Genomic DNA, 27,894 nt, shown 5'->3' on the forward strand with positions numbered 1-27,894 from the left:
CTCTAGAGGATCTCGCTAACATCGCTCAGGGGTATCTCGCTGACCTTGCTCAGGGGATCTTGCTAGTAAAGCTGTTTGTGTTGATGAAAGTTCTCTCGATAAATGAATTAATTGAGGTATTTTACTAAGAATTCTAAGTAGTTTAATCAGGAATTATATCTTTTCAGGCCATGAAGAGCTAGGGGAAGAGTACAAACCATTAAGAGCCTGGCGAGCGGTGAGTGACTAAGTAAATTTAAGGTTTCCAATACTCATGCATATATGATCAAGTAAAGCACAGTGACATTAATGATGAAATTATACTTCCTCAAGCAACAAATGGTGGGAGAATAACTTAATGCATGTTTCCGGCTTGTATGTGTGTAACACAGGCCAAGGTATGTCATGTAACCATTACAAAAGCTATGTTCTGATTTTGATATATGTTTCCTAGAGGAAGGTTATAGAATAATGAGTTCTTGTGTAAATGAGTGGTAATGGAACAGTTCTTGTGTAAATACTAGGCAATGGAACTTAATTTGATGTTACAAAATACACATTTGATACCGAAGGACATTTAAGAAGGTATCTAACCAATTTGGTACTGACATTTGAGAAGGTACCTGGGCAATTTGATACTGAAGGACATTTGGGAAAGTATATGGCCAATTTGATACCGAAGGACGTTTGAGAAGGTATCTTAGTAGCTCGATACTGAAGGACAAATTTGAGAAGGTATCTGAGCAGAAGTACCTATGATATGATGGTACTTAGTATGGCCACGTGCACATAGGCAGTTGATAACTTGTAGAAATACAAGTTATTTATGCCACCTTATCTAGATATTGTGGCCAAAAGTTAGTAAATATGCACCTATTGTATGAAAATTAGCCTAGTATTACAATAATATAAAAAGACCAGTTTATGAAACTTCTTACCCTCCAGATGGAAATAGAGAAAATTCGAAGTTAGAAATAGATAAAAAAGAAAAATCTCTCTTCTGGTTTGAAAAACCTCTTGTGACTATTCTTTTCGACTATAAACGATGGAATCGTCCATTTTGATATATAAAAAATGAGATCTTGGCGGAATTGCCACAAGCTACCAGTCAAGATGATATGGATCAACCCCTTCTTCTTGTGCCAAAGATCTTACCATTTCCGAAGGAACTGGAGTTACATCTCTTTTCCATTTCAATTCCAGAGTTTTTATGTGTTTCCACACCCCTTCGAGAGCCCGAAAAATGAACAACTTTTCTTCAGAACACATATAAGATTCGTCATTGCAAAAAGGATAATAGTAACCCCACTATTAACTACTTCATTTATGAATTTCATAGTAATAGAAATACATGTCCTACCGCGACATAATTTGTAACTTGCTATCCTCTTGCCTAGCAGGCAAAGATTTACCTCCATGGAAAGGATGATTCATTCGGATCGACATGAGAGTCCAACTACATTGCATTGCCAGAATCCATGTTGTATATTTGAAAGAGGTTGACCTCATTGCTTCTCTCATGTTACAATCCTTTTCCCGCCGAGCCCCCTTTCTCCTCGATCCAAAGAGATAAATGTTTGCAATTACACCCACGAACACCATAAAGATGGAAAGACAAGCCAAATTTTACTCTGTTTTGCAGGAAACCAAGTCACCGCTTGCGCTCAAGGCTCACGAGAAACTGATCAACGCATCTCTGTCACATTGCGCCCGTCAATCAACAATGAAGAGACGATTACCACAATGACGGTGCAATATGACAGTCGATCCAGAGTTGTGTTCCAACCGCATGCGGTAATAAAAACAACACCGCATGTGAACCTATGATCGAAAGATGCAGCTGAGCAACACAAAAGTGGAGGATTGAGACATGTATACAACTAACGGTCATGCAGAATTGACGGTCTGATTGCATAACAGAAGGAATAATATCCCTCCATCTTCGGAATTGCCATAACAATCAGTGGGGACCACAAGGCCGGAGTCAAAGACCTATAACTATAAATACCCTATAGATTTCAGAGAAGAAGTGCTACTTGATACCGAGTAAGTGCTGCAAAATTGTTGAGAGAAAAGGCTGAGCTGAGTGCTTAAGTGAAGAAATTCGGGAAGAAGATGAGATAAGACCGAGAGGTGAATCTTATATCTAATCTACCAAACACCTGATTGAAAGCTCTGTGCAAAGATCACTACTATCGGTGGAGCAAGCCTTAGAGGGAAGTTCTTCCTACCATCAAATCCATCCTATCCGGCAAGCAGATCTCCATCGAATCAGTGCCAAGACATTGGCACTTGTTTGTATCTGTTCTATCTCTTTCATCGTTGTATTTCACTGTTTATTTACCTCTGCATTCACACCATGTATCAAACACTTAATAGAGATATTAAATGTTTCAATAGCTTTCATTTACCATTTTCTATCTATTTCCGTTCACCCGTTAATCACTTTCTTCATGGTGTCTTCTTAATTCCCTGATAATCAATATGAATTAACCAAGTACTTAATTTGTGTTAAAGATATAAAATGCGTTTAGCTAAGGCATGCTAGACGACATCTTCACCTGTGAGAGTAGAAGTGAAGATGCCATTCCGACCTATCGAGAGAAGGTCAGAAGAATGCGTTAACTAAAGTGAGTAGTACTTCTAGACATGGAAGCAACCTTGCATTCATTATGTAAGTCTCTGTTTCACCACAGACATATGGGATCACGGCTGATCACTGAAAGATGTACACCAAGAGAAGAGCGGAACAACATTTATAGCTTCAATGCAATTGGGAACTTGCGTTGTCATATTCTTTGTCTTTGTCTTTCTATTCTGTTCATAAGACTTGCCGCCGCATTCCACGTCCTTTGCATAACTTTCACAGCCAGCTTGACCCTAGCATCTTGTAACATGAAGCTTGTATCTTATATCATCTAGCTTAGGTTTATTGTATTTTTATTTTATTATCACACCTTTACTGCTTTACTCTACTTTATTACAATTTATATACCTATACAAACCAAACTTTTAAAGATTGAAAACCTGGTCGCATATATCATGAACGTACCATAATAACCTAAATCAGTCCCCATGTTCAACCTCGGATCACATCGAGAAACTTGCAGTGGAATTACACTTGGTTTCATCATAAGGAAACTTGTGACAATGTATGGCATACTACTTGAACATCCATAATTAACGCATATCTAGCGGTAGTATCGCATCATTTCAAGCATAAAACATCATCAATCATACATCTCAGTGTTAGCATATATAAAATGGTCAACAAGTTTATGGCGCCGTTGCCGAGGACTTGGTTAACGGTTTATTGTTTGAGTGTGTTTTTGGTATTTTGCAAGACAAATCTCATTGTACTGGCTGTTCAACGTGGAGAGTAGCCTGACGGTTTATGAGTCCTGGTGTTGAACCAGAATTCGTAACTGACCTTGAGATCTAGCGAACTTTTCGTACAAGGGTACGTCAGAACTGAATTAGGTGAAGAAGGCAGCCAGCACGGCGGACAATAACAATAATGCGGTACTGGCTGTGAACCAAGGGGCTGTTCGACTGACTCAAGATCCTGTCTTCCTAGCAGCTGATCGCAACATCCCGATGCGTAATTATGCCACACCCAATTTGTATGATTTTTTGCCTGGAATCTGAGGCTGACTATGGAGGAGAACGTGTGTTTTGAGATTAAGCCAGTTATGCTGCAGATGATTCAAAATGTCGGGTAGTTCAGGGGTCTGCAAGGTGAAGACCCACATGCCCATCTGACCAGCTTTTTCGAGATGTGCTGAAATTTTTCCTTACCTAGCGTGACCCTAGAAAATATAAGATTTTATCTATTCCTTTACACCTTGAGGGATGAGGCTAAGAGGTGGGCTTACTCACTGGAGCCAAATGAGATCACTTCATGGGAGCAATTGGTGGAGCGATTCATGAAGAAGATCTTCCCACCCGCCGTCAACGCAAAGAGTGAAAGGATGTGTTGAACTTTGAACAGAAGGAGAATGAGACCCTGAGCACCGCCTGGGTGCGATTCAGGAGACTGGTGAAAAACTTCCCGCATATCGGGATTCTCGATTGTGTCTTGATGGAAACATTTTATAATGGCCTGAACAGAGCAATGCAGGCTGTTGCTGATGCCTCTACGGCAGAAGGTTTTATGGATAAGACATACACAGAGGCCAAAGTCATCCTCGACCGCATCTCATGGAATATGGATGACTGGATCGACGATGGTTATGGAAGCTGAGGCGTCGACAGAAGGAAAACTGAAACAGCCATTGTCCCTGCGGAGACAATGACCAGGTTGGCTGTGCAGATGGCCACGGTGACCTCGATCCTCCAATCTATGAAAATTAACCAATGAGCCATTGCCCCATAATCAGCGCAACCCGCGGCACCAGCTCAAGTGGCCGCAATTAGTTGTGTCAATTGTGGATGGGCTCACAGAGCTAACGTGTGTCCATTGAACTTTCAGCAAGTGTGTTCTATCCAGAACAACCCCTTCAGCAACACCTATAATCCGGGCTGGAGGAGCCACCCTAACTTCGGTTGGGGAGGCAATCCCAACCTATGGGGGCCAGTGAACCATCAAGGGGGCAGTAGAGGAAATCCCTCTTTTCACCACAATCAAGGGTAATCAAGACCGCATAACCAACAACCATCATTGTCTAACAACTCAGAAGGCTCGTTAGAGACATTGTTGAAGCAGTATATGGATAAAAATGATGCAGTGATGCAAGCACAAGCGTCTTCTATAAGGAATCTAGAGATCCAAGTGGGCCAGTTGGCCTCTGAGATAAGAAATCGAACACCGGGAACAGTGCCCAACAACTCAGAAGCCCCGGGATCTGTAGGCAAGGAGCAATGTCCTTAAGACATTGAGTAGGCAAGTCTGATCGCCTGTGGAGATGTGGATTGCGATCCCTCATGACAACGCAATTTTCGGTCCATATCTCAATACTATGTTTAATGCTTTATTGAATTTCTGTCTCTTTGAATTTTGAATTTTGTCTTCAATTCTTCATTTAATTTTGACTTTATGAATTTATTTTCCTCATCTATTTCTTTGCCTTTAATTTTGTCTTGTCTTTAACTCCTTGACTTTTTCTGTAATTAATGCTTTGAGCTTTAAATGGTGAATGATTGAGTAATAAAGAGAAAATTTATTGTCGCAAGCTATAACAACTTGCGTTGATGAAAAATAATAATAATATAATTAAATAATTAACAACAAGTATGCAAGGCGATAATGGCCGCATAGTAAGTTAATACAAGATGCTTTGCGTTCACCTACCTCAACTGTATTAAGTTGAGGGGTGTGTTGCGCTGGTATATGTTCTTTGCCCGTCCTTAGCTAAATGCACTATGTTGAGGTATCTTCCAGAAATGTGTTCGGTTAAGGGGTGTGTTGTGGGGATATATGCGTTATTGCCTGTCCTCAGCGAAAATACATTTGCGTTGGTAAGCACAATTCGTTAATCTTTATTTTGCATCCATTCAAAAAAAATATTAAAGAAAATTTCGTTTGGAAATTTGGGAAGAAGTCCAATCAATTCGTATCCCCAAGCAATTATGACTTGGCAGACGAAAGGACACTTTTTCTGAAATTCCATAAATAAGGAAGGTGGAACGACGCGCCTCTGGAGCTGCTCGAGGCCAGTCACCGCAAAAATTGCATTGGGCCCCACCACGACCCAACCTATAAATACGACCTCCTCTTTCATTGGAAACCCTTTACCTCACTTTGGAAAACTAGAAACCTTAAGTGTCTTGCATCCCAAACCTTTCTTTCTCCCCAACAGCTTGAGTTTTTTTAACCAGACCTTTCCAAGCGTGTATCCATGGCTGACCAAACCCCAAACCAATCAGCTTCACCTTCCACCCCTGATCAAGTAGCCATGCGAGAGGAAGCATTCCTGGCTGCCAGTTGCAGGCTTACCGCCCAAGCCCACACCATCCTGGAGAAATCCCTTGATTGTTAGGCCTCCTGTGTTCAAGAGAGGAGGAAGCACCGAGAGCATGCCTACGCCAACACCTGTCGTCTCAACTGGAAGTGAAAGGAAGAGACACGATGATACGGAGGTGTTTGGCAACATCCTGAGTACCTTGGAGCAAGGAGGTGGATTTCCCGAGGTAGGGGTTGTAAACCAACCACTTCCTACGGAGGAAGAGTCGGTAGTAGTAGCAAATGGAGCAGGAGCGGATGAAGCAGTGAAGGATGGAGTAGTGGTGGTTGAAGTAGAAGAAACGGAGAATGATGTTCTAGTCCCTGAGTCTCAGGAGGTAATTGTCATCGCAGAAATTTATGACGAACCTCCAAGAGAAAAAGAAAGAGAAGAAGAAGAGAACGCAATCGAGGAGGCCAAGGAAGTGGAGGCTACATTAGTTACCCCTGACATTGTGATGGAGGAGGTTGCAGGGGATGTGCAACCAGAAGAGGCTGAGAAGGAAGATAAGAAGAAGAAGAAGGGAAAGAAGGCTGGAGAGGCGGAGTCTTCACATCATCACAAGGCAAGAAAGAACAAAGAGAAAAATGATGATGATGAAGATGAAGAGGCCAAAAAGAAGAGGAAGAAGAAGGAGAAAGAGGAGAGAAGATTGCGCCGATGTGAGAAGAGGCGCTTGAGAGAAGAAAAAGAAGCAAGGTAGAGGGCTGCGAGCCTTGAGAAGGATGGAGAATCAACCTTCATAATGGAGGATACGGGGGAAACAACGCAGTTGATGGAACCGGCGCAACCTGAAGCAACGCAATTGGTTGCGATAGATGAAGGAGAAGAAGCAGAGGGAAACCCCCTAATGCGGCGTCACAAGGAGAATGCACCGCAAGGGTCCACAATTGACCCGCAAAGATTAATTTTGGCATTAGAAGAGAAAGAGAGAAAAAGAAAAGAAGAGAAGGAGAAACAAGAAAAGATGGAGAGGCGCAAGCTCATCATTGTAGAGGGGGATAAAAGAAAAAGATTGGAGTTTGAAGAAATGCGACGAAACAATGAGCTTGCCAGACTTGAAGGGATCCGAAAGCGCGAGGAGGAACAATGCCTGTTGTTGGCCTCTGAGCAATTCGAAGAAGAGTTTGCGAGAGAAGAAAAAGAAGAAGAAGAAGAAGAAGAGAGGAGGAAGAAGGAAGAAGATGATAGATTGTTGCTGGAGGAGAAGAGGAAAAAGTGCGAAACCAATAAGAAGCGCTTATATAAGAGCAAGGGCAAAGAGCTCTTTGAGCGTGAGAAAGAAAAGCAACGCAGAGAGTGGGAAAAGAGAGAACGACAAGCAGCCCGCCTTGCATTGCAAAAGGCAAGGCTATAGCAGAAAGCAGCAAACCCGCGGTGGCCAAGAAGCGATCATCAAAGAAAAATGAGAACGATGATATGTTGAATACAAACAAAGGTTGAAGACGTAAGGGCAAACGTTAGCCAAAATTAGGTGTCTTATTAATAGAAATTCTTAAACCTAAGTAATTTTAAAGAAGCTATTTGTAGGATGAGTTGTCACACAGAGAAGAGTTGGAAACGGCTATAAATAGGAGGCTTTGGGCTGGAAGTTAAACTCATTCTCAAACAAAACTCAGTAGTAAAACTCGTGTGAAAAGGGTGAAGTAATTCTGTTAGTTAGAAAGAGGAAACGCGAGGGAAGTGTTGCCCAAATTTCCTTCTGGTTTAAAAGGGAAAGCTCTACTTATTGAATCATAAGGAATAATAAGGAATAACTAGGATCGCAATCAAGGTAAGTAGTTTATCTCACCCTCTTTTTAAGTGTTTCATGGTAGTGTACCTTTAATATGTTGCATAATTATGTTATTGTTATGTTACATTACATATTTAAAATACGTTTATCGACAAGGGACCCCATGCATTATGTTTGTTCACAACGATGAAATAAGATTAAATTTTAATTAGATAAAGTTATGCTTCTAGGGCTAGCAGGGCATATATGGTTGCACCCCTCTAGACCCAATTCTATGTCAAGTTTATGCTAGGGACTAACAGGGTATTATGGTTGCACCCCTCTAGTCCAATCTTACGTTTATGCTAATGGTTGATGTTGGATGCGACTCTGGCCCTACTGACTGCATGACCCGCTAATCATCAAATGGGTTAGTTTTCGCTTAAGTCCTCATCTTCCTACTAGGGCGGAGAAATTTATGTTAGAAGCATAACCGACCATCACATGTTATTATATGTTTTCGGTCCCAAACATATGATTTCAGGACATGTTGCATGTGATTGTGCAATTGGCCACTACCCTATGTGAGAACTACTTACTGGGTATATTATATACTCATCCTATTTATATTATATACTCGTTCTATTTTACAGACTTTGTAGGTAAGGACACAGCGTAGGTGACAGAACTAGACTCGCTCAAATGGCCAACCATCAAGCTCACTATTATAGGCATATGCATTTTTTTGTATCACCACGCTAATGTTTTATGAATCCTAGTGTTTTGTAAAATAAAATTTTTATATAGTTTTCTACCTAATTAATAAAATCTTAGATATGTTCTTTTGAGATTTTTTACCAAAACTCATCTCATGATAGAAAAGTCTAAGTATGCATGTCGTAGTGGTCGGACCATAATATGTAAGGATCCCGTAGTTACAGTTTGATATCAGAGAATTTGAGCCAATTAGGCTCTACTAATTAGAAGAGTCGTGGTGTTTGATGGTTCGGCTTGTTAAGTGATGCCCACAGTTATGCCAAATACGCTGGTAAGTGGAATTTTCAAACGAGTAATTTAGTAAACATAAGGTATGAGTTAAAAAAAATAATAATTAAAATTAGATTGCTTCCTTATTATGAAAATAAAATGTGTGTACCAGATGCCACCACAAAGGGCTCCAACACAACGAGGCAGACCTCGAAGTGAATCCACAAGGGATCAAAATCAAGGACATGAACAGACGCCTTACGTGTTACTTACACCAGATGCACTACAAATGCTAATACAAAATATGAGTAATGGAAACACAACCTCGTCCACCGCACCAATAACCAACGATACAAATGACTCGAAGATTATTCGAGAATTCAGGAAGTTCAATCCTTTAACATTTGATGGATCATCTATGGATCCAATTATAACAGAGAATTGGATAATAGAAATAGAAACTATTTTCCACCACATGAACATCCCAGAAGAACAGAAAGTAAATTGTGCCACCTTCATGTTAAGAGGCAATGAAAAGTTCTGTTGAGAATCCACATAAAGAACAATCAAAGGTTCAATCTCATGACAACAATTCAAAGGTTCAATCTCATGACAACAATTCAATTAGGCTTTTTACAACAAGTATTTCCTTTTGACAGTAAGATATCAAAAGGAAGTGGAATTTCTTAATCTTCGTCAAGAGAACATGTCGGTGGCAGAGTATGAACGAAAATTTGATCGCTTGTCCCACTTTTTCCCTCGACTAGTGGACACAGAAGAGAAGAAGGTGGAAAGGTTTATTTGAGGATTAAGAGAAGGCATTCAAGGCATTGTTACTGCTTTCCGACACAAAGAGTATGTTCTTGCCCTTGAGTCGGCCTTACTCATAGAAGTAGATCTTGCTGTCAAAACCTCAACTTCTGAACGAGGATTCATGCCAAATCAAAAAAGGAAATTCACCCAACAAAACTTCCAACGTTCACAACGGCAAGTAAAAATTTCCCAAAGCACTCAGCGCGTACAGTCACAACAGAAGAGTCAAACATTCACATATCCTAAGTGCAGAAATTGTGGAAAACACCATCAGGGGCAATGTCTATAGAACTTAGGGGTGTGTTTCAACTATGGCCAGACGGGTCACTATGCAAAGGCTTGCCTAAAGCTAAGCTCATCAACCAAGTATCAACTACCCAGACCACCCAGCCTATTAGTAACAAGGTTACCCAACAACAGAAAGGATGGGTGTTTGCTGTTACACGTCAAGAGGTAGAGGATCAAGATGCAGTTGTTACAGGTACATTACCCATCCTCGGGTATTATGCCTTCATTTTATTTGATTCGGACTCTAGTCATTCATTCATCTCTACAACATTTGCACAAAATGCTCAATTAACATCAAAGCCCTTAGGCTACATTTTATCTGTAGCTACTCCTGCCGGAGTATCTATGTTGGCCAACTCAGTAATAGAAAACTGTGAATTGTCAGTATCAGGAAATAAACTAGGGGTGACCCTTATCATCCTAGACATAAGTGATTTCAACATAATACTAAGTATGGACTGGTTAGCAGCAAACTATGCAAGCATAGATTGCCATAATAAAGAGGTCATATTCATCTTTCCAACAGGAACCAAGTTTAAGTTTAAGAGTTCTAATACACAATCAGCCCCAAGAATAATTTCAGCCTTAAAAACTAAACATTTGCTCAACCATGGGGCTTGGCCATATTTAGCAAGTGTAGAGGATTTACGAAACCAAAAGGATGAAAGTAAGACCATTCCTGTAATAAGAGAATTTGAAGATGTATTCCTAGAAGAGCTACCAGGTTCACCACCTAGTCGAGAAATAGAATTTTGTATAGATCTAATTCCAGGAGCTGAACCAATATCTAAAGCACCATATAGAATGGCACCTGCGGAATTAAAAGAACTCAAAATACAATTACAAGAATTGTTAGATAAGGGATTTACACGCCCTAGCGTGTCTACATAAGGAGCACCTGTCTTATTTGTTAAGAAAAAGGATGGATCAATGCGTTTATGTAGATTATCGGGAGTTGAATAAGTTGACAATAAAGAATAAGTACCCACTCCCACGCACTGATGACCTATTTGACCAATTACAAGGAGCCTTAGTATTCTCCAAAATAGACTTACGATCTGGATATCATCAACTACGAATCAAGGAGTCTAATATACCCAAGACTGCTTTCCGAACAAGGTATGAGCATTATGAATATCATCGAATATGCCATCTCATCCGTATCCCTTTTCTCAGCTTTTGTAATTGATGGCGGAAGATCATTTTCGTCTAAGATTTTGGCTACCTTTTCTTGTACCAAAATAGGTCTAATCTTTTTCCTCTATAACCCGAAATCACCTTTCCCATCAAATTTAATAACTTCGAACCGTGTAGACAACGAATCCATCTGTCAAATTAATCCCAATAAAAATTATCCTGAACAAAGAACTTTGGATCGAATGGTGCTCTGATACCACTTGTGAGAGTTTTGAACCTAACTTAGATGGCCAAATAGAACGCACAAACAATCAGCAGAATAAATCGAAAGCAATAAAAACGAACACCAAGATATATAGTGGTTCGACTAATTTGGTCAACATCCACATTGAGAACTAGCTTGAATCAATTTTATTACGAGCAATGAGAAATTTACAATTACAGATAATCAACAAAATCAACAATGTACAAGACACGATTTACTCGCTTTTTTACCGAGACTAATCACCGAGCAAAAACTGCCAAACCCGACTATACCGCCAGCTAAAAACACCCACTGATACCGAGAGATCTATAGACAACAACACCTCTAAATTTCATTTCACTTGATTATTTAGACACATTAACTAGGAACTGATACCCACCCACTGCGAAACAAATAGTCACAAAGTAGAAACTCGCAGCCTGAAAACCACTTGCCGTTGAGAAGAACACCACGCCAAAAACAGTTCCCACAGTCGAATGGAACTCTTACGCCTACCAGGCTCGCCGCCGAACCGGAGGAAACCACGCCTACCGCAACCGGACAAAATCCTTCTCTTTCTGGCCGGACACCAAATGCCACCCTCTCTCTTTTTTAAATTGGCAACCCCCTTCTTTTTTTTTTTTTCCTTCTTCTTCCTTTTTCACGATTTTCAACCCTAATCATTAAGAAGAAGGGTTAATTACAAAATTTTCATTTTCCCATAATTACTAGAATACCCTGAGCCTTTAATTTCTCTAAAAAAACCAAGCCCACTTAAATTTCTTATTATTTTCTACATTAAACATGTGAAATCCTCTCTTCCCACGTTTTCCTTTCTTCTTCAGCATTCAACTTTCTGCATCAACGCCCTAAAAATCACACTCAATTTCTCAGTTGATTTCAAATTTCGCATTCAACATTCTCATGTATTTTCGAATTTCTAAGTGGATTTGTGGAGTTTTTTTTTTATAAAAACAAAACTTAGAAATTCGAATTTATGGATGGTTTCTACAACAACCAACCCTAAAAATTGCACTCAATTGGTTGCGATTACCGTTTGATTTTGAATTTCTTAGTTTTGTTTTCGAATTCTCAGGTCTTGATTATGTTTTGATTTTGACTTTCTCAAGTTTTGATTTTTAATTTCTCAGCCGATTTGCGGAGGTTTATTTAGAAAAAAAAAACCTTAGAAATTCGAATTTGTGGATGGTTAGTTTTCAAAAACAAACCTGTGATAATCAAATTTTTGTAAGGGTTTGTTTTCGAATTTCTCAACATCTCAAATTTGTGGATTCTTTACTCTCTTATTATTTTCTGTATTGATCACTATGCAGTTAGTTGTTATTCTATTTTTGTGGAATTCTCAATTTCATTAGATGAACTCCAACTTTTAATTTGAGATATTCCAACTCAGTAGGGGAAGTTTATTCTGCCTTCTCTGTTTGTGATATTTTTTTTCACAAATAGAGAACAATAATACTGTATATTACTCTGTAATTGATATTTAATTGTCATCTGATTTCTATTTAATAGTACATATTTTGTATTTTTATCTGATTGGCATCTAATTTCTATTTTACTACTTGATAGTTAGTGATTTCTATTTGATTACTATTTGATTTTCATGTGATGGCTATCATTTGTATTATTTACTAATATATCAATATAAGTTAGATCAATGTGTTTGTTATATGATTTCTATTTGATTTTCCTTTGATTACTTTTCGGTTAGCATTTTGAGTTATATCTTATTTTTATTTTATTTTCATATTTTTGTAGCATTTTGTAGTTATAGTTAAACTTCCAATAGTCGTTTCCATAGTGGTCAATGGGATGGTCGACAATGCTATGTAGGTTACAAAACTATTGGTGTTTTGGCTGAGGAAGCGACTCATTTTTTAGTCTTTTGTTAACTTCATGCAGAAGGAACTTCATATTCATTCATCTATTGAACTTTCAGCTTTATTGAACTTAGGTAGTACTAGGGTTCAACATGTTGTTAAGATTCTTGAAGGTAAAGATGTATGCTGATTTTTTTACTGTGGTTAAGGATGAATTTACGAAATATTCTTGCTGTGAATACGTTTTGAGAGGTTTCAGTTGCTACTCATTCTTTCGTAATTGAGGTTGATTTTGAAGGTGAATTAGAAGTTTTAGAGATTTTCATATTGAACAATATCTCTTATGCATTGTCTTTGAAGAAGGACTTATTTGCTAGTAAGGAAATTTTGTTAAATTCATTTCAGTTCATAGATAATTTTGAGGTCAAATTCAAAATCTGTTGAATTGGATGAAGGAACGAAATTCTCTGCGGAAGCATGTGAACACCGTACAATTTGAATTTATTTTTTACACAAAAAAATTGAGAAGAAAAATTCATCAAAACATGATAAACAATTAACTCCTAAGCATGCTTTCTATAGAGAATTTAGTGAGAAAGAAATTCACCCTTGATGAACCACAAAACTTCATGAGAATCCCCTCTAAGATCACAAACAATATTACTTTAAAATCACAGAAATTCTTTCTCCAAGTTGGACACCACCAAGTAGAGACCTTATTATTCTCAGAAAAGCAAGGAAGATGAAAGTGTGGGCTCCAAAAACGTTTTTGGCAGATGGAATTATAAGAGAGATTGAGAAAGTGAGAGAGGTCTGTGTAATTTTTTCAAAAACATATGTCTTGTGTTTTTTCTCAACACACAGATAAAGGAAGAGGAAGGGAGAGGGAGTTACTCTCTCTCACGTTCTACTGAAATAACAACGCATCAGGAGAGTATTTTTAATATTATATTAATATAATATTCACAATATGGTTTATAATATGATTAAATAACTAGTAATAAACCATATTATATGCATTAATAATCATATTATAATGCAACTTCCTTTTATAACGTATAGTTTTAATATGAATTAAATTCATATTAAATTTTAATCTATAGTATAAATCCTATTTACATATAATATTTGAATGTCATTTAAATATTTTTCTCTCACATATTATATAGTTTTAATTATAAATCATATTTATTATTAACTATATATTATGATGTATCAATATATATTATATATTATATTAATCTTATTGATTTAAGTAGTTACTTAAACTTCCTTAAATAATTTGAATAATTCAAGTTATTCCAAAAACAATTATTCCTTATTTTTATCTTTAATGAGCTAACAAGGGACCTTATGAACCTAAGATTAGAAGTTTCAGTGATAAGAGATTAATCAACTAAACTCTTTAATTGGATTAATCAACATTCATTAACGTCAGTCACTCCACTAGCTGCATCTTTGCATTGTAGATATATTTCTATGTCCATTGGATATAACCAATCAACTAACTATAGGTGGGTCAAAATTACCATTTTACCCATGTAGTTTCATTTAACTCCTTAAATGCCACTGATTTCTCTAATGACCAAACAGTTTATAGTCCAACTATAAAATAACCCCTTTCGAGCCAATGAGAGGGTAAGGCCTCATTGTTCAAGACTCATTGTTCAAAACCTAAAATCAGCTATTAAGAGAGCAATTTATCTATTTTTTCTAACGACGAAAAGGAGTGAATTCCATCTTGTGTAGTTGTGATCCTAGCTCCCTACTCGAAAAATCCCCAAAATGGTTGGCAATTGAGTCGGTAAAACTAGCCACTCTCACCCATATAGATCAAAAGATTGCCCTCATAGACAGGACTTCACAACTTACTCAAGATAAGGTCAAGTTACATATGGTCATCCTAGTGAAAAGTTAGTTTCTCCAAGCAACGGTGTTGTACTAAGAAACTAATAATTTCTTGGTCCGATCTTAAATAAACTCTTCATACAGGATACATCCACTCACATGTCTCCACATGAATAATATAGATCATATTGTCTGTAACACTTACAGAATGGGTCGTATCCGCAGTGTTGCCAGAATAAGTCACCCAAACTTAATCATATGCTACGGATCTTTTAGGTTATTACTTGAACATGATTATTCTGTATGTCTACCACATACTGTTCAAGTTTCATTGGAAAAAATCTTGGATCTTAGTTTACCAGATTGAGTTAATGTTATCTAAATGTCAAATAAGATACTTCTTATTTTATGAAATAAATAATTCGTATTTACAAATTACAAACTACACCATGAATGAGATTTAGACCACTAAATCGAACATTGGAATGTACTCAAGATGGTTGCCAATGGCTTGTTAGAGCATTATGTTATAAAAGTAGTGAATTGTGGATGATTCGAAAGTATATTAGTGAACATGATTTCTTTTTCGTGGTTCATGCTTCTCACAAGCAAACATTTTCACAGTTAGTCATTGAATGGATATAGCTATGATCATTTAACACAAAAAAAAATATTATACATCATATGAGAATGAATTATGGGGTTGTTGTTAGTTATTATAAAACTTGAAGGGAAAAAGAATCCATTATGAAGATGCTGAAAGAAGATGTTGGTGGTTCTTATGCATTGATTCCTAAATTCTTTATGAAGTTAAGAAATGAATCTAAGTTGATGTTGGTGGTTCTTATGCATTGATTCCTAAATTCTTTATGAAGTTAAAAGAAATGAATCTAAGTTTTCTTTTTTCATTTACTTTGGTATGTCATTGATCAATCCTATAGTAATCAGTTAGTAATCAATTGACTGATATACCTATTAATTAGTATATTAGTGAACAAATTATACCTATACTAAGTGCTTTATTTTTTCTCCTCTTTTTTGTAAGGTCGTTTACTAAATGAATTACATTCAAATGGTCATTTTAAATATTGCTTCATGGCTATGGAGTCATCAATTGAAGGTTGGATGTAATGTAAACCGAATATTTCTATTGATAGGACATTTTTAAAGTGTAAATTTGCTAGAACGTCATTGACTGCCTCAACGATGGACAATAATAGTATTATTTTTCCTCTTGCTTTCAGTATAGTTGATTCAAAAAATGATGCCTCTTGGAAGTGGTTTTTTGAGAAGTTAAAAGCTTGTTTCAGAGATTGGGAGGGATTAGTTATTGTACCTAATAGGCATATAAGCATTTCAAAAGCTGCTTTAAATGTGTTTCCATTGTCTCAATATTCTGTTTGTATGGAACATCTTATAAACAAGCTTTTATTCAAAGATTCTACAATAGAAAAAGTTTTTTCATCGGTGTGCAAAATCATATACAATAGATGATTTTGAGTTGTATATAAGATGGATGGAGTCAATATACCATCTATTACAAAATATCTTAAGAATGGGATTTGAGAGATGGGCCTATGTCTGCTTTAAGCAAAGAAGATATCAAATGAGGACAACTAATAGTTCCAAGAGTTTGAATTCAATGTTGAAGGATGATAGAAATTTACCCATCACTCTACTGCTTGATGCAATCCAAGAGTTACTTCAATAGTGGTTTTATGATAGAAGTAAATCAACATCCTCTTTGAAGAGTATTTTGACTAGTTGGGTTGAAGGAGTGATGAGAAATCTAGCTAATGAATCACAAAATTTCACTGTAAGTAATTACTGTTTGATTGTTGCATCGTTATCTTATACTGATTGTTGTCAAATTGGTATCGGATTGCCATATTATATTCATTATATTAAACTCTATGAATTAGTTTATGAGTTATTTTCTTTTATTTTCCATGCTTATATTACTTATTTTTCTTTTATAATTTTTTTTTTAAGTTAACCCTTTTGGTGATTTTGAATATCAAGTACTTGATGGAGGTAAAACCTTTTTGGTAAAGTTGAATTGTAATAGTTGCACTTGTCGTATTTGGGATTTGGAACAAATAACATGTAGGCATACTCTTGTTGTCATTCGTACCCTTAATTTAAATCTGTCTCAAAGTATTATTTTGCTAGCACATTGGTATCGACTTATAATGGTGTTGTTCGCCTTATTGGTAACCATAATGAATGGAGTATTGTATTGGTAAATGACACTATATTGCCTCTGATTGTTAAACGTTCAGCAGAAAGATCCCGAAAGCAAAGGAACCCTTCAAATCATGAATTAGGAAATTGGAAGAAGTGTACCCATTGTAAGCATAGTGGTCATATTAAAAAACATGTAAAAATCAACGTATTTGAATGATCATATTATGAGCATCAAAGGTAGCTTTATTGTTTGTTTTTATTTGAATATATTTTTTTCTCACTGAAGTAAGAACAATCTATTGTTTTAATAGGTTCAGTACAACGGTTTATTGTTTTGGTGGTTTTTTAGTATATTAGTGGATTGATTTTCAATCTTTTTTTAGCATATGAATGATGTTGTTATTATTCTATGAGTGAAATTTAAATTCTCTGCACCATATTAAAGTTATATATATGCAAATCAGATACTCTTGAATACATTCACATTAAAAGATAATCATATGACAATATGATAAAAATCAAAAGACAATCGTATGCCGATAAGAACAAAATCAGATAACTATTAGGAACTATTGTTTAATTGACAAAAATAAAAGGCAATCAGAATGCAATCAAATAACTATAAGAAATTAACGAACTGGAAAAAAAAATAGAAGTCAATTATATGGCGATCAGAAGGTAACCAGTTGATGTATAAACATAAGCATGAAGGGAAGAAGAGCAGGTTTTGGTTCTACGAATGAACATTAGTTGTGTTTTCAATTGCCTTTTCTTTATAACAATGTTTTCTTTCACAGAAATCTCCATCCTGAAACCTATTTTTCGACTTTAAATTCCCAATCTACATTCTTATGTTGCTCTTGAATATAATTCTATTAGAAGTTAATCAGACAGTAATTGAAAAACAATTTATAACAATATCACTATCTGACATGGAGTAACAATGCTAGATATGTAATGCACACAATTTAGGTAATTAAGAACTTTTCATTCCTGAATGACAATGTAAGTACATCTATTTCACTATCAACATATGTGCTAATATCAAAGTCATTATCAACAAAAATATTCCCACTGTCTAACATTATGTGATAAAATATTGTTCAAGAAATTATCAACAAAAAACAAACACAAAACTAGTCTAGGAATTCCACATCAACACCAACGTCTACAAAAGTTACCAAAAGAATTTTTTTTTTCATTTTGGTTGTAAAATGTTCAAATCGAAAGAATGTGGCTCAATAATAATGCTTGTATTTCGTGTCTTCTTTGGAGATTTTTGTTTTTTCGCCATTTTCGAATCAATAGCTTTGGATGTGAGTTTCAATTTTCTTCTTGGTCGTTCATATTCCACTTCAGACTTTCTTGTCTGCATTCTATTCTCAGCAACCTAAAACAAATAGAGAATGAATTAGAAACAAGTATAAGATAGTAATCATAAGATAATAGAAAAGAAATTATATGGAAATCAAAGAGCAATCAGATAACAATCATATGGAAATCAGCAAATGATTGTAGTGAAGAAAATAATGTTATCGGTTTCTTTTCATTGTCCTTTTATCTTCATTTTCTTCTTGGGATTTATCTTTTCCAACCTATTATCAAAACACACATTTCCAAGTGTATTATCAAACTATATCTTTTTAAATTGAAAAAAAATGTAAATATTTTGGTGAACTAGTCATTTATATATATTGAAAAATTAGAAATTCTAATTATAAAACACATGCATTTGCATGTGGATAAAGATCTTTAGAACATGAATTTTATCTGTGAAAATTTCAATAACAAATTAATATAAATTTTAATAAATTTAAATAATAAATATCTTATATAAAAATTAATAATAATAAAATAGTTAATAGCCAAAACTATATATATGTATGTTTATATATAGAGACAGAGATTGTATTTTATGTTAATTCACAACAAATATAAAAATGGGTTGAATATGTTTGAGGATCTTTGGAACACTTAAAACATAAATTTTGAATCAATGTACTTTCAATGGTAGTAGTATAAACTATAAATTTTTACATGAAATTTAAACTTGATGGAATAACGATATAAATCATCAACTAACTCAATAATAATATTTTGATGAATAGTGGTTTTATTGGCATACTTGTGTAATTCAAGGTTAGAGATATATATGATACTAATACCTTTGTTTTGGATCTTTTGAATCTATCAAATTTGATCTTGTTGCTCATTGTGTTAGTTTCATGGATAGTTCTCTTAACACAATAAATAAACATGTTAAATTAAAAAAAATGAAAAATAGGTAAAAAATTTGGTTCAAACATAAATAAGATATCTAAGATCCTGATAAAGTTGAAACTATAGAAATCTAATCAAAGATTTACTTGAAACTAATAAAATAATAATGTTATGGTTGAAAAGGAACATTTTATATAATTTCTTACAAATTGAAAATTAGAAAGTGTTGTTGCTCTTTGATTGAATTCAACTGCTACATTTTTTAATCCAAAAGAATTGTCAATGTTAATAATGCTCCTTCTTGAACTTTATCCTTCACTTTCGCATCCGTTCCTCTTCCCTTTTCCTCATTCAAACCCACTTCTATTTCTTATCTACCAACCAAATTATTGTTTTATTTTTGCTTCTTGTAATTTATCTTGCTCATCTCCTTAAAAAATAATTTTAAAAAATAAAGAAAATAAGTAATATTTGTTAGTGTTAGATGTAAATCTAATAGTCAATATTGTATTTAAATTTAAACTTAAGATACTATGCATATCTGATTTTTTTCCTCAAATATAATGGTTAATGGATAATAATAAATCAAAATTTAAATATGGAGATAATAATCATATCTACTCATCAAAGAAAATAAGTTTATGGATTATCCATGACATTCTTAAAATGGAGATTGGGCCAAAGAAAATAGGAATACTTGTATTTATTCTTTAGAAAATATTTAGTTATGTGAAGGGATACATCAACCGGATTCCATGGCAGATAAGGTGTGCTTATTATTTATTTAAAAGATATTTAATTATTATGTAAAGTTAAAATTAAATTACTTATTCACAACACAAAGTGATATAATTTTTTTTATCCAGTTATTGTATTTGTCTTAAAAGTATAAAATTGGGGAAGAAAAGTTAAAAATATGAACAAAAATTCTAAATAGTTCAAATAAAATTGTTTTTAATTATAAAGGAGTGTGAATATAATTTATACTTGTTACTTTTTAATCTCTCCTCTCTCCACTCTTCATATTGTTTTTCTCTCTTCTCCACTCATGTGATGTCTCTTCCTAGAAGGCTAATTTGTTGAAAACAAAAAACTAAACCAAAAAAGAAAAGAAAAGACACACGTAATTAATGGAAATGGTATAAAGGGCATTTAACAAAAAAAATTGAAGGGCGAAATGGGGAGAGGAAGATTCTCCCCATATAGCCCCTTTTAATATAGTAGAAACGAAATGTTCAAATTTCAATTAAAAAGTGCTTTCCATATGATTTGATCCCTGAATCGATCACCTATTGCTTAAAACTGGGGTACTTCTACACCTTGGGTTGGCAAAATTCCTCGCCCAGTCCCACCTCATGACTGGGGATGGGATCAAACCTGAGACCTCTTTAGAGTTCTTCTTCGGGAACGGTGAGGGTATCCTTGCCCCAACCCTGACCCCAACCTTGACCCATATTAGATTTTTTAAAATATATAAATATATATTAGGTATTTAAATTTTTACATTTAGGCTAGTTTTTAATTTAGCCAATCTAACCCCAACTAAGGGTTAATTAGATTTGTAGGGTTAATTTTTATTTTAATTAGGTAAAAGAGGTACTTTTGAACTTATTTAGGTAAAAGGGGTTATTTTTTTGTCCTTATCCAAATAGACATATTATGGAATATTTTATTATTATTTTTTTTTCAATTCATTAAAAAAAAAAAAAGAATGTCTGAATGCGTCTATTCAACATTCAGTGGGTCAGAAAAAGAAGAGTTATCAAATCGGTCTAAATGCATCTGTTCAACAGACGCGGTCAGTTTGACCCTAAAGACCTCGTCAACTGTTCCACCATTTATTTATTTTTTGTCTTTTTCCCAAACTCTCGATCATCCATCATCCTATCTTCTTCCCTTCATTTCTTCACCTTCTTCCTTTATTTTCAAACACCCGAGATCATCTTCTGCCTTCATTTTCAAACACCCAAGAATCAATCTTCCATCTTCATATTTTCTCCCCATATTTTCTTTCCATATTTTCTTACCATTTCAAATTTAATAGCCATTACAATTTTCACCTTCATATTATTAATTTGTTTCAGTGCAATATTTTATTTGGTAAGTTGATATATTTTTGTTATTTAACAAAAAAATAAGTTTTTGATAATCTTTACTGATTTTTTAAATGTTTATTTTGTTTACAGTGGATATTATATTGAAGAAATGTTCTACAAACCATCATTCAAAATTTTTTTGGTAAGGTGCAATATTTTTCTTTTAATAAGTTGATATATTTTTTATATTTGGTTAATTTCTTTTGTATTGATTCTCATAATTTTTTTATATTGGTTTAATTTCATAGTTTTTCATAAAGGAGAATTACGTGTGATTAATATTGTGTTATATATGTTCGGGTTAACTATTAAAAATAGGTAATTAGACTTCTAAATGATTGTAGATTTTTTAAAAAATTCACTAAGTCAATGATCTAATAAATTCAAAATCAAATGTACTAACGTTTACTTGAAAAAATAAGGTACTTTACAAAGATAATTAGATAAAAAAGCACTTTTAAAACTATTTAGATCAATAGGGCATTATTTTTGTCCATATTGAAATGCTTGCCTTTGAAAGATGCATTCAAAAAAATTTACATTTGAAATCATTAATAATTTCTTTTTCTCTTATTTTTTAGCATCATAAGTAAGAGAAAAAAAAATAAAAATCACATTTTCCATATCTTTCAACATCACATGTAAAATGAGAGATTTTTTTACAAGAAAAAAAAAATCACATTTTCTCCTTACTTTTAGTAAAAATAATCTAATTCAAATTTTTAAAAATCAAAATTTATCTTTAATTCACGTTCAAAGAAAAAATCTAATGTTATCTAAAAATCCATCATTCTACCTATCTATATCAATCATACGTAAAAGAAAAAGATTAGTAATTAGGAGCATAATCATTCATCTTTTTTTTCATTTTGCCAAAATTTTAAAATTTATTAATAATTTTAAATGTAAAATTAAGAATAGGTTCCTAATGGAAAAAATAGTGATATTACTTTGTTTTGTGGAGAAAAGAAAAAAAAAACTAAAACCAATGATAATTTTTTTATAAGAAGAATTAAAGAAAGAAAATGAAATCTAAAAAGAGGTATTTAAATAAGAATATAAAGTTAATAGTGGTATTAATGTATATTTTTATGTTAAATTTTTTTTAATAGTGGATATTATTTCTTTATTTTATAGTGGATTAATTGGAGAAACATTGACGTTTTATGTTATAATGGATTAATTGGAGAATATATTTTATAGTGGACTAATTGGAGAATTTATTTTATAGTCGGTAAATTATACTTTTTTTTCTCAAATGAAACAAAAATGTAAAATGTCCATAATTTTGCATTGATTTTTTTTATTGTGTTTATAATGGCTATTATTTCTTAAAAAATCTTTACAATCAAGTCATTCAAAGGTTATGTATATAGTTATTTACTATTATTTAGAATGATTTGTCGATTATTGAATATTGAATGTTTGAATGTTAATGTTAATGTTATTCTTAGTATTATTATTGTTGTTGTTGTTGTTGTTGTTATGTTTATCGTTTATGTCAATATATTTTGGATTATTCACCTTAATATTGTAAATTTTAGGATGATTAAAAAAAAAGATTCATGTCAATATAAAATAATATTTATCATTGATTTATGGTCAAGTGATGATGCATGTCTTTAATAACAATATTTATCATGATTTTGTACCTATTTTTATTTTTATTATTTTGTTTGAAGATGGATATTATTTAAAAAAAAAAACATTCCTTTATTTTTTTAAAAAAAAACATTCCTTTATAAAAATAGAAATAACACATACTTATTTATCATGATTTTGTACCCATTTTTTATTATTATTTTGTGTGAAGGTGGACATTATTTAAAAAAGAAAACATTCCTTTATAAAAATAGGAATAACACATACTTATTTATCATGATTTTGTACCTAAAAAAGGTATGATTATTCCATTAGTTACTGGAAAGTGTGGGACGGAAGAAGAAAAGCAATCGCGAAGATATTCGGAAATTGGTCGAATCGTACAAATTGCTGCTTAGATGGATGAATATCTTAAAAATCACGAACCCCAGTACAGTTATCTATTGGAGGCTAAATAAGGTGGATTGTGATGATAGGACTGTCATGTTCAATAGTGTGTTTTGGTCGTTTGGACCTGTTATTGAGGGTTTCAAGCATTGCAGGCCGCTACTTCAAATTGATGGAACCCATTTGTATGGAAAGTATGAAGGAACATTATTGATAGTTACCTCAGTCGATGCAAATCTTCACGTCTATCCAATTGCATACACTATTATATCGGAGGAAAGTGCTGATTCATGGGGCTGATTTTTGAGAAATTTATGGGATCATGTGGTGCATGGAAGAGAGGGAATGTGTCTAATTTTAGATAGACGCAAAGGCATAATATTTGCCGTCAGAAACCCTAACAACGGTTGGGTAAAATTACACTACAGATTCTACTTGCAATATGTGGTGAGTAATTTTAACGACAAGTATAGAAATATTCTATTGAAGAGTTTGGTGTATAGTGTATGATCAAAATTTCAAGTTCGAAAGTTTAATGACTGTTTGGTCGAACTTCAAACAGCAAACCCTAATTGCTTACGATATTTTGCTTCCATAGATCATAAGCAATGGACACAGTCACATGATGGTGGTCATCGTTATGGATGGCTAACCACGAATGTGGCCGAAAATACAAATGTTGTTCTGAAAGGAGCCAGAAAGCTACCCATCATTGGACTAGTCCGAGCAACATTCTATTGAACTATTGCTTATTTTTCTACTCGTCGTGTAGAAATAAAGACTACTCTTGAATCGAGAGAGTGTTTCACAAGGTAAATTATTCACCTCTTAGTTACCCACGGTTTTATACTAACTGTAGAGGTATTCTAAGTAATTTTCGTATTTGTCATAGGTATGCCATAAAGAAAATAACTCATTGGGAACAACGTGCAACTAAATATTCCGTTAACATATTTGACCATCAAACAAGGTTGTGTGATGTCACCATCTCAATCAACCTAATAACACTAAAGGGTGGAACCACACACCGAATAAAATTAAGTGAAAGAACATGCACATGCAATAAGTGGCAGAGTTATGGAATCCCCTGTTCTCACACTATGGCTGCGTGTAAGACCATTGGGTTAGACTACATTGAAGACTATTACAAAATTCCCACTTACCTGGCCTATTATTCACCCCAACTCAAGCCCATCTCCGATAAAAATGTTGGCCTGATCCTAACTTCCCCACTATTTATCCGGACGAATCACGAGTTAGAAAAGTTGGCAGGCCGTTACTTCTTGCATGAAAAACGAGATAAATTGGAGGGAATGTTACAAGACACGTTGCACAATTTGTAGACCAGAAGGGCATAATAGACGGAATTGTTCCAATCGATCTCGTGATGTGACTTAGTTATTTATTTTTAATTGTCCTTATTGATTGTAACTCCTGTTACTTATTTATTTATTGACTCGTTTTTGTAACTTTTTTTGTAATTGGTAACAATGAAGAGTGTATTTCTTATTGATTGACATTGTATTTATTGATTGTAATCACATTGATTTTTAGTAAATATTTAAGTTAAATTTAATACTGATTTTATAGGATCAGATGGACGAGGATGTTACCACAGGGCCATACAACGACTTGATTTTATACTTACAACGCAACCATAGATCCAAAGTAGTTTGGGAAGACGAGCATATTGATGTTATGAATTATCGGCGATGAGAGGCTATTATTCGAAGGTAAGAGGACCCAGACCCTCGTATATTGAATTATCTATGAGCTGGAAGATTCTACGGAGTCTCCTGTATCAATTTTATACAACTAGACTGGCATCTGATAACAACATTAGTGGAACGATGGTGGTAGAAGACACACACTTTCAACATGTTGCATGGAGAGTGTACGATTACACTTCAAGATGTAGTTATCCAATTTGAACTCCCGATTAATAGAAGACCATTGATCAGGTCACTAAATTATGACTGGGAACAACTTTGTGCCTTTCTTTTAGGCGTAACTACGAATGATATCGTTCTTAAGGGAGGTCACTTAGCCTGCCACGATTAGATGATCAATTCAACAACTTTGCCCATCTACCAGATAATGCAGATGAAGATGAACTTCAACGATATGCTCGAGCATATATTCTCACGTTGATTGGAGGATTGGAATTTCCCAACAAATCCAACAGTAGAGTGCACCTGATGTATCTTCCTCTCTTGGTAGATTTTAATGTTGCCGAGACATACAATTGGGGGCCCCTGGATGTCTTGCATGGTTATATAGGCAAATATGAAAGGGTGCAGTTATAGATGACAAAGACATTGCAGGCTCACTTTTATTGCTGCAGATTTGGGCTTGGGATCGATTTCCTCTTTTAGCGCCTCAACAACTCCATCGATATGAGAACAACTTAGGTGACAGACCATTTGCAGTATGATAAGCATATTTACCTCATTATTGTTGTGTTCATTATGAAATACTAATAGTTAAAATTCAACTTGTGATTGTTGTAGATGGAATGACAACTATTCTGTAATTAGAGCACCGATGCATGTTCTACTACAGGAACCAATTGAAGAAACTCTTATCAAAGAGTACCTATGAGCGAAAGCAAGATCGTTCAAAATTCATTGTGACTGAAATACAAGCATTCACATACATACATACAAGTTATGCATCACATAATAAATTATGGCATGCTTTCAACAAATTAAATACTAAAGAACAAGAGACTCACCTTTGAAGAACGTTTCTTCTCTTTATCTCCCGCTCTCGTAAAAAATAGCCCCTCTCCCTATCGCTACAACACCAAACCAATCGTCTACCAAATCTCACTGTCGCTCAACAAACGAACCTTCTTCTACACGAACAAGTTTTGGGATCTATGTGAGTCATTGTAGTAGTCGATGTATTACAGATAAGAACTATGTTTTAATTGCTTATCTCTTTAATATTAGTGGATTATCTTTCCTAGGCACACTGCCCCAGACGTAGGTGGTTTATCGCCGAACTGGGTTACCAGCTCCTATATGCCTATACTTGTTTTCTTGTTGTTAGTATTTTGTTGTTGTAGTGCTTGTCAATGCTTTCCATTTAACATCCATATTTTGGGTGATGAGTCATCGTATCGTTTTTTCAAATTGGTTTAATTAGAAATAGCTAACTACTTGAGAGAGCAAGTGATTGTGGAAGTCATTAAACAAGGAAAGAAGTTAACTACTTGAGTTAGCTAACTACTTTAGAGATAAAGTTAACCTTCTATCTATTATTAACTCCTTAAAGATGAGATTTATGTGGAATAAAACATTGAAAGTTGAATTCTTCATTTTGTAAGTTAATAACATGACGGGTACTTATGCATCACTTAGATGAATGTTAGTGAGCCTTCTCATCCCTACCTTATTAATTGATTTTTAATCATTCAACACACGTTGTTTTCATTTGTTTTGCATCTCTATCATTAACGCATACCATCCTCCATTACTCAACGTATCACCATCACACATACACCTTTGATGCATCACATTCCCACTATGACTCTCCCCATTCACCTTCATCCTTTTTTTTTTTTTTTTTTTCGCTTGTAGTTAGTTTCTCATTTTATTTGCACAAAAAACATCACTCAATTTAATTGCTCTCACTCTATAAAAATCACCTTAACCAACTTAGATTAATTCAGAAGTCCTTGTGTCTGACTCTGGTACTTGTCAGGATACTCCACTTAAGCTTATACTTGGGTTCAAGTGAAGAAAACTTGTATTCATTTAAGACATTTTCATTGATCAATATAGCACACACAAAAGTAAAACAATAGAATACTCCACGTGTTAGTTTTTGGTTGCCTTTATCTTGAAGGTATTGAGAATCATCCAAGCGAGAAGCTTCCCTTTGAGATAAATGATGAAATGGAAATCCGCAGTAATGTTCCTTCATGCATGAAAAGAAAGACTTTTGTTACCTTTAATGCTATCAAAGACTCATTGAAGGTAAAAAGACGTGACGTTGTTTTCACCAATCCTAAAAATGAAAGCTTAGAAAAGGAAGAGAGTGAAACTTCTGTCACCACTTTACTATCACCGAAGAAGTCTACGATTCAAAATAAATGGAGCAAAGAACCGTTGCCTTGACCATATTAAGCCTTCAACACTACTCAATCTTTAGTTTTCCAATGATTGAGCATGGTCATGATAAAAGAAGAAAATCCATGTTTAAAATTTACTTCTACTCGAACTTCAACCTTCTAAAAGCTAAGTATCTCCACATCAAAGAAAGATCAACTTTCAACATCTACTTTTGATTGTCTCAGACTGACAAGTGATCAACATGAAAGAAAGATGAAAATCTTGAAGGCAAAATAATTTGGTGAAGCAAACAATCAAGAGAAGATTCATAGTCTTGTTTTTTCATGCATGAAATGAAAGTTGTCTGTTGTCTTAAATGGAGAAGGTTGATTGATGGTGAAGCAAAAACTCATCATATAGATGAAGGAGGCAAAAGTACTCCATAATGAAAATATGAAATTCTAAAGTGTAATAAAAAAAAACTCTGTATCATAAGAGTATAAATTGCATTTTGCTATTGGCTCGCATGAGCTAAAGCTTGATGACCAAAA

The 27,894-nt window shown here is 34.4% G+C and overlaps 1 long non-coding RNA gene across 1 annotated transcript; it reads left to right on the plus strand.

Moving 5' to 3' along the window:
- The first annotated feature begins 16,273 nt into the window (after positions 1-16,273).
- LOC150034380 (uncharacterized) lies at positions 16,274-17,365 on the plus strand. The gene is made up of 2 exons (XR_016531483.1): positions 16,274-16,609; positions 17,076-17,365. It is a non-coding gene; the product is annotated as an uncharacterized LOC150034380 (long non-coding RNA).
- The last annotated feature ends 10,529 nt before the right edge of the window (positions 17,366-27,894 follow it).

This window comes from Benincasa hispida, chromosome 8 (genome assembly GCF_027475165.1).
Source record: "Benincasa hispida cultivar pf3 chromosome 8, pf3_genome.v1.1, whole genome shotgun sequence".
NCBI classification, from domain to species: Eukaryota; Viridiplantae; Streptophyta; class Magnoliopsida; order Cucurbitales; family Cucurbitaceae; genus Benincasa; species Benincasa hispida.